Source organism: Periplaneta americana, chromosome 12, assembly GCF_040183065.1.
Source record: "Periplaneta americana isolate PAMFEO1 chromosome 12, P.americana_PAMFEO1_priV1, whole genome shotgun sequence".
Classification (NCBI taxonomy): Eukaryota; Metazoa; Arthropoda; class Insecta; order Blattodea; family Blattidae; genus Periplaneta; species Periplaneta americana.
Window position 1 is genome coordinate 121626662 of NC_091128.1, and position 6976 is coordinate 121633637.

Here is a 6976-nt window from a genome sequence, read left to right on the forward strand (position 1 = left end):
CGTGTGACTCCTCCTCTTTGGTTACGTCTTAGGAAGTCAAGGCTCTATAAAGTCTAGGTAGGTAGTATTGTTCGCCATTTTTGTTCTTTCGTTGCCGAGCTACCATACGAGGAATCTATTTGCCACACCGTTAAACATTATCATGCCGTAGCTCCTATGATAATAAATCAAACGCACTGTAATTGAGCAAATAATTGAGCGGCAAATAACTTCTTCGTCTGTTTCCTGCGAACGCCAATGAAAGAGCCAAAATGGCGGGCGATTATATTAAGTATTTATCCAGCCTTAGGAAATGCATGACGTCTTCATCAGCGAATCACCAGAAGCACACGTTTAAATGTAACCGACCTGCAACGTGATTGGCTGCCGGAAATTAGAGCGACGGGACTATAGTAAGTTTGCCATTTAATCAATCATTTATAAGATATAAATTTACTTCCAAGAGAAATTGAAGTTGTTAGCTCAAAGCAAAATATGATTTTCGCTCACGTTTTCCTTCAATTATTCTAATTTATTTCCTATTATCCTTCCTCCTTTCCTTTATTTTCCGCTTTCTTCCTTTCATCCGTCTTTACAATTTATGTATCTTGTCCAAGAATTACAATATGATATTTTGAACACTTTAAATGCAACTTATGTGTTCTCTCAATGCAAAGTAGTTCCACATTAACGACTTTCGTTAACAAGCCGTTCGAAATAGCGTTTGATTAATAAGACAAAGAGAAGTAAGAACCTTGATAAGAGATCTCAGCAAGAGCAGATACGCCTAGGAAGGAACTAATAAATGGCCAGGCTATTACGCAGCATCGGGTCGTATGCAATCTGTGTTTCTTTATTCTGTGGAGTGGGGAGGCCCGCTCACTCAATTCATCCACCCGAGGGGTTTATCATGACAACGTCCTCTTCCTTGTCCTCTCACTTGATTTAAATTTTCCTCTGGGGGAAAAAATAAAAGCTGAAAGAAGAGGGGCCAGGAGGAAAGAAAACTGAGAAAGAATAAGTGTGAAAATAAAATTGCACCTCATCAAGATCTTCGACGAGCGGATTCGCTAACAAGTAGCTGTCGTGATTTGTCAGGACTACGTCTGGGACCACACAGTCACATTATCTCTATTCTCACCATCATAATCATCTTTAGTAATCGCTTTACATATTAGATCTTAATTCACATATCGTTCCACATATCTCTTAGTTATTCTATGAACATTAATGCAGATAGCTATGAGCATGCAGTGGATTTCGAGTATTTCCATTCTATATTTGTGATTCTTCATTTGTTTATAAATAATTTAATTTCATGATTGTTGAATATTTTAATGTTTCATGTAATATCATTAAATAAACGATATATTTTCAGCTAAAATAATTGATTAGCCTATTTATGTCATCTTCATTATGCTTCATCATTCTGACTCCATGTTAGGTTTCACTCCATCTTTTTATTCTCCATACGTCACCTCTTCCAGATGGGATTTTTTGTGAGTTTATAGGCTAGCAGGATGCGGAGATTTTCCTTTCTTTGCACTTGGATTTTGAATTTGTTTCTATATACGAGGCGCATCCAGAAAGTAAGTTTCCTGATTTTTTCCCCTTGAAAGCAAACGTAATTAGCCGTGTCAATTGCGCATGCGTAACAGATCTATGATGTATCAATCATACGCCAGCCGGACAGATCCCGCCTGGTGCCAGTAGCGTGGCAGCAGTGGTCCGAAATAGAAGCTCTTATTCCTTCTCCGCCGCCTGCGAGGTTCGGTCGGTGATAAAGTTCTTTAATGCACAAAGCATTGCGCCAATTGAAATTCATCGGCAGCTCTGTCAGGTCTTTGGGCCGAACATCATGAGTAAGCAGATGGTGCGTCGCTGGTATAGGCAGTTTTCCGAAGGTCGTCAAAGTGTCCATGTTGAAGATCGCAGTGGGCGACCGTCCCTCATCAATGATGATCGTGTTGAGCTGGTGCGGCAGTGCATCATGGAGAACCGTCGCTTCACGAACGGAGCTGAGCAGCCATTTTCCGCATATATCGCGATCCTTGTTGCATGAGATTGTCACTAAGTACCTGCTGTTCAAAAAAGTGTGTGCCAGGTGGGTGCCGAAAAACCCAGTATTTGATATACATTTGCCCCCATTGCCTATGACTTCGAATTATTAAGAAAAATACTATAATCACTTAATATACGTATCACTAACGGCATAATTAGAATGGATGTTATAGTATTATAAAGCGGATAGTAACTTTCAGCATGCTCGTTCTTCCAGTATCTTGGCGTTTATTTTATTCCAACCAATTTGCTCTGTTATGTACCTAGAACGCCTCTCTGCATAGGCATCTTATACACCTCGTGCTCTATGGGTAGTCTAATTGCTCTGCTCTAGGCGCTGCTCTACTTCCAACAGAGATTATAACGCGATCCGACTTACCTTGCAAATTAGACTCGCAAAGTCTTCGATATACGTTATCAGTCCAGTCCAGGGTTTTTAATAAAAGCACTTCTACAAGTTCGTTATTAAATATATTGTATTTTCATACTTAGAAATAATGCATTTGTAGGTAAAATCTTTAATATTTTATGTGAAAAAAGATTAACCACGCGGTACTTGAAGATACCAATGCACTTCGCATGTTTTCTTAATAATTGCGAAAATTTAGCCGTAAATAAAGTTGAAAATGATAAAGTAGGATCAATTCAAGATTTTAAAGACAAGCAGTTTTTCAACCAAGCCTATAGCAAATGAACAAACAGAACCTACTGTTGTAATACTTTTATATTGGTGGCTCAATTTTATACAGTTTATGATAGGCTATTGTAGTAGTGTAATTTTCTTCTGTTCGTTTTTAATGACTAAGCGTAGAATGACACGTTGTTTTAATAGTAAAAAGAAGATTATCAATGGCAAAGGAAGCTTTCGATAGAAAAAGATGCATTTTATGCGGACTTATGGAAAAAGAGGGAGAGAAATGCTTTGTGTGGAGTGTGGCACTCTATGGGGCAGAACATGAATATTACGATGAAGTGAAGAGAAACGACTACATTTGTCATATAATGTGTATATGATCTTTCACGGTATCTCATTTTTATTGCAACCGAAGTACAAAATTCACAATAAATAGAAATAAACAGACAGCCGAAATAATTGATTCTACAATCAAATTTCAAATCTCAGCCACTCAACCATCTGAAGTGAACGAAAAGAAAAAGAAAATCTACGAGCCCACGATTCAGTACCTATCGGCGAAATACAACATAGAAAAAATCACAGTTACCGGTCTCTTCTTCGGAGCGAGAGGCACCATTCCGAAAGCCTTTGTAAAGTGGAGGGAAAAATACAAGCTGACGAGAGATCTTCAAGATGCCATCGTCACCACCATTCTAACATTTTCTGTAGCGATATTTCGTCAGCACCTTTATGGTGTACATTGAATTTAAATTATATTTGGTTCTATTTTTTTTGTCTTATGTCTTAATCAATTTTGTCTCAAACCTGTTTATATAATTTTTCATTTTAAATTTTATTGTGAGCTATTCTGTGTCGCAGGGCAAACCCAAAATATTGGGTCACACCAATAAATTAAATTAACGCAAGTTACACCCATAAATGAGGTGTTTTCTTCTCCGTCCGCTCCAAAGTCTTATTAAGAGATACAATTCATTGTTGTCATTTTCCACCTCCCTACGCGCTACGACATCCACAGATTCTGAATTCGGCCACGCTTCGACGCGTACCGAGCAAATACCAATATCTCTGAGCGATCTGCCATCACTTGACACACACTTCCTTACGAAAGCGACGCCATTGAAAAGAATGGCACAAGCCTGTAATGGAAGCAAAATTCCGTAGCTCTGATAGGATTAGGTTCAGATAAAGGGTAGGTAGGTTAGTTAGTGGATAGATGGGAGGTGGAATCCCTCTCCATGGACTGCAACCTTGACGTGGTAAGAGGGCTTGCGTGCCTCTTTTAACGAAGAGGCCAGACTAATGGCAGTCCGATAAAAATTGAAGTTCAGAACTTAGAAGTAGCAACAACATTAAACATCCCTATACGCTAATTTGAATAAGAATGCAACTAAAATGAGTTCCGAGAGCCAAAAAATGTGACAGAATTACAACATGAGAATACTGCTGAGGACGATATGTATCAAATATGTAAATTATCCTTGAAATGCAGTAAAATAAATAAGCTTGGCTCCTTATGCATTGTATGTATGTACGCAAAATTCATTTAGAAATCTTCACAATCATCATAAATACAGCATCTCCTGGAATTTAAAAATTCCGTGGGCTATATTAAGTTTTGAAACATGAAAATAATATTCGGTTTTGTAAGAAGTACACGAAATTTAGAGTTTAAATGAAATTTATTATATTTACGAATGTAAAAATATTATTTCTGATTCATTTGGGAAACTTTAAGATCATTTCCATAGAAACATGTGTATTGTTACGAATATATTATTGCTTTGGCTGTTTACGTCATTGACTATAATTTAGTGCAATTATGAAGGAAATATAAAGAAAAGTAATATGGCGTTTCTTTAATTACGGCTGGATTAATATTGAGAATAATATATAATAAGTACTCTAATTTCTAGTATTCTTTCTAGTATTTAGTTTAACTGGACTTCCAACTCCATATATATTAAGAATAATGAAGAAGTTGAAGATTTGATGAAATGTTATAGTAAATGCGACGGTTTTATTTATTCGAGGCTGCAGTATCACGAAAGTCTTTGTAGGAATCGAGGAAAACTACGAAAATTATAATTTAATGTAGCCAATTTGGAAAATGTAATATGGAATAGGAGTATTATTTTTGCACATTTCGTTTTTTCTTTCAATTTAATATTACTCGATAGATTTTAAAGTTCCTTACCGACATTCACGTTATTTGTAGGCCCTACTAATTTTTCATTATGCATAGTGTGAAGATAATATTATTTAATAGTACAAAAAAATCTATTTCGAAATTACAACGGAAATACACGACTTCCCACATCGTAAAAGTGGTTTATGTTACACCATTTATTACCAGCCTATCTTCGAGCTTTTGATTTAGGATCAAAACCACATTCAAAAGGTGACCTCTTTTCTCGGTCTTCAATTTTCTTTTGTTTTTACTTGTTTTTCTTGATTTTAATTTAGGCTTAATTTTTTTAGTTGATACATTTTTTTTTTTTTTTTTTCAATTTTGGAAAATTTATTCTCAGGCACAGTATTCTTTTGTCCATTTCATTCCATACAATCTAATAATGAGCTGTTAATTTCTTATGTACAATACATAAGTTAGTTATGTGTTCGGCATGTGTAGATGTTCTACATTGGACAGACAGGCAGATCATTCCAAACACCCTACAAAGAACACATTAAAGCAATAACCAGAGGACACAATACAACTATATATGCCGAACACTTAACTAATGCTAGCCATACATACACTAACATAAATACAGACATGGAAATCCTATACATACAACCCAAAATCCAAAAACTTAACACGCTAGAATAATATGAAATATACAGATACACCAAAACACACCCTAATCAAATTCTCAACACACAGATCAATTTCAGAACACACACTCTTTGACTCCACTTTTCAACACACAAACGCACCTCTACAATAGGCAGCGATGTCAAGATGACGCCGAGATCTAGTAGGCTCTGATGATGGTGTACAGTATACACCGAAACAGCTGTAAGCCACGCGTGCTTATAGTAATTAACACTATAATCGCGAAGCTGTTATTCCCGGCGTGACTCCTCCTCTTTGCTTACGTCTTAGGAACTCAAGGCTCTATAAAGTCTGGGTAGATAGTATCGTTCGCCATTTTTGTTCTTTCGTTGCCGAGCTACCATACGAGGAATCTATTTGCCACACCGTTAAACATTATCATGCCGTAGCTCCTATGATAATAAATCAAACGCACTGTAATTCAGCAAGTAATTGAGCGGAAAATAACGTCTTCGTGTGTTTTCTGCGAACGCCAATGAAAGAGCCAAAATGGCGGACGATTATATTAAGTATTTATCAGCGAATCACAAGAAGCACACGTTTAAATGTAACCGACCTGCAACGTGATTGGCTGCCGGAAATTAGAGCGACGGGATTATAGTAAGTTTGCCATTTAATGAATCATTTATAAGATATAAATTTACTTCCAAGAGAAATTGAAGTTGTTAGTTCAAAGCAAAATATGATTTTCGCTCACGTTTTCCTTCAATTATTCTAATTATTTCCTATTATCCTTCCTTATTTCCTTTATTTTCCACTTTCTTCCTTTCAACGGTCTTTACAATTTATATATCTTGTCCAAGCATTTGATATTTTGAACATTTTAAATGCAACTTATGTGTTCTCTCAATGCAAAGTAGTTACACATTAACGCACTTTCGTTAACAAGCCGTTCGAAATAGCGTTTGATTAATAAGACAAAGAGAAGTAAGAACGTTGATAAGAGATCTCTGCAAGAGCAGATACGCCTAAGAAGGAACTAATAAATGGCCAGGCTATTACGCAGCATCGGGTCGTATACAATCTGTGTTTCTTTATTCTGTGGAGTGGGGAGGCCCGCTCACTCAATTCATCCACCCGAGGGGTTTATCTTGACAACGTCCTCTTCCTTGTCCTCTCACTTGATTTAAATTTTCCTCTGGGGGAAAAAATAAAAGCTGAAAGAAGATGGGCCAGGAGGAAAGAAAACTGAGAAAGAATAAGTGTGAAAATAAAACTGCACCTCATCAAGAGCTTCCTTCTGTTCCCCTCCTTGTATAATGCGGCACTGTCTAGTCATTCTGTGCAAATTCAAGCATCGGACCTTCCCTCTGCCTCTTCGTTTACGTAACATTGAAATGCGGTTTACACAGCGTTCTTCGACGAGCGGATTCGCTAACAAGTAGCTGTCGTGATTTGTCAGGACTACGTCTGGGACCACACAGTCACATTATCTCTATTCTCACCATCATAATCATCTTTAATAA